The 2,070-nt window shown below is 42.6% G+C and overlaps 1 pseudogene across 1 annotated transcript; it reads right to left on the bottom strand.

The window, feature by feature from the left end:
• Nucleotides 1-256: 256 nt before the first annotated feature.
• On the bottom strand, nt 257-1,652 carry LOC308550993 (E3 ubiquitin-protein ligase RNF34 pseudogene; annotated as a pseudogene). The gene is made up of 2 exons: nt 1,371-1,652; nt 257-1,149 (listed from the first exon to the last, which is right to left on the bottom strand). The product of its transcript is annotated as an E3 ubiquitin-protein ligase RNF34 pseudogene (transcript).
• Between the last annotated feature and the right edge of the window lie 418 nt (nt 1,653-2,070).

Genomic DNA, 2,070 nt, shown 5'->3' with positions numbered 1-2,070 from the left:
AAGCAGTCTGACTTCAGCAATTAATGATCACAGACGTGTGATGAAGCTGGGCTGAACCTGGGAAACTGAGCTGACAGGTGTATGGCATGGACCAATGTTGCCGTAACTTAGGATGAATCTTTGACCCCAGTGAGTAGTGAAAATAATTTTTAAAAATAATTTTGACTTTTGAACAGTAAGTTTCCAGTCTCTTCTGTACACTGAAATGTCTGGGGTCAAGCTTGGGGACAAGTGTCCTGTTGGGAGAGTGTCTGCTTCAGAACTTAAACATTTGCACAACACACACCACATACTGCCTGCAGATGCACTTGCTGAACTTGATGCAGGTGACCATGTGCCTGCAGTCCAGCAGGATGCAGTCAATGATGGCATCCATGCAGATATAACACAGGCTGTCATCTTCCTCATCTTGCAGCTGCAGCCACTCACCATATGACTTTTGGTTTTCTTCATTCTCTTTGCATAACTGGTTTACTTTCTCTACCAGCTCCCATTTTTCACAGCAGCCAGAATAGGTGACAAAATTCTGAGCCAGGATTTCCTTCAGCTGGTGCACACTCATCCCTTACACATCTTCAAGGTTTGACAGGTCAGACAGCAAAGCTCTCAATCTCCTCTTAGAGAGACCAGGGGTTCATCCGTTCCTCCAAGTTTTCTTCATCATTGTCATCATCATCATCACCATCATAATCATCATCATCTTCTGTGTTTGCTGAAGATATTTCACTTTTTACCTTCCCAGCGCTCCAAATCCTGGTATCTAGGATTTGGATAAGGTCTGGTATCTACCCATTAGCTCTCCCTGAAACGAAGACACAATAGAAAAGGGGGCCGTATAGCTTGAAAAATATGAATGTGTAAAAAACCTAGAACACTGGGACTTTGAGGAATTCAGATCACTGGTGTCTAGGTTGTCCTCAAAGCCCAACCCATGGTGACACAGTTCTAGATCTACCAAGTCTTTCTCTCCACAACTATCAAACTGGTATGCTTCTAAGAATGAGATATTGCCTCAGATCCTTCACTTTCAGTCACATTAACTGAGGGCACTGAAAAGTAGTCTCATAATAAGTGACAGGTGGAACATCTAAGAAGATTTCCTTGTAAGACTGAGCAACAAAAATCCTTCTTGCAGTCACAATATACATGCTGAAGAAACAGACAGAAAAGAAGCATTTAAAATAGCCAGATACAAGCCATTGTGAAAGCAATAGCCTTCTTTCTTTTGTTTTCTATTAAAATTCAATTCTAGTTCTTATGAAGTCTTCTGTGGCATCAGACTATTCTCACAGGTGTTTTTATGTTCCCAAAATCATGAAAATCACAACAGCCACTGCAGAGGCAGTTTGGATTCACAGAAGTTCAAATACAGCCCTTCTTTCTGAGGACTGAAATGAAAGTCCACAGGCTTTGCAAACTGTATTAGGCCCTTCTGTAGGTGCTGATGGGTAAGTGGGAAAATCGTAGTGTGGTGTAAATCTGAAAGGACTGGTGCCTCCTGCAAGTCCTGCTTGCTGGCCCCTGACAGCTCTGGCTCCCATGACTTCATTCAGTAGCCCACAGCACAAAACCCACATAGATGTGGCACCTGCTTTCTCATGTTTGTGTTTTGTTTTCTTTTCTAAAACAGTGTACTTGATCCTTAGCACCATTCCCCAGCTTCATGGCTGCTACCACCAAGTCTCCATCAGCTAGCTGCAAACTCCACACCATGACAGCTCCTCGCATAGATCCCCTCCCTTCTTCCTTCTGGACTGTGATTACAGCGCATCCTCAGTAACCCATACCTCTTGTGTAGGTTTTTGTAATAGTCAAAATAAGAAAATAGTCAAATAAGGAAACAATGAGGAACTGGACTAAGGTAGTGGTAATAGGGATGAGAAGCAAGAGACAGACTTAAGAAAGGGAAATTGGCAGAATATGGTGACTATCTGGATACCTCCCAAGTTTAGGGCTTTAGTGACTATTAAGACGATATAATCATTACTCAAAATAGGGACACAGTAAAGGAGTTAATTTGCCGGAATAGGGTAAGGAGGAAATGACAAGCTCATTTGGGGCTTGTTGCAT

The sequence above is a fragment of the Miniopterus schreibersii genome (genome assembly GCF_964146895.1).
Source record: "Miniopterus schreibersii genome assembly, chromosome: X".
NCBI lineage: Eukaryota > Metazoa > Chordata > Mammalia > Chiroptera > Miniopteridae > Miniopterus > Miniopterus schreibersii.
This window is presented reverse-complemented; position numbering and strand designations above follow the sequence as displayed.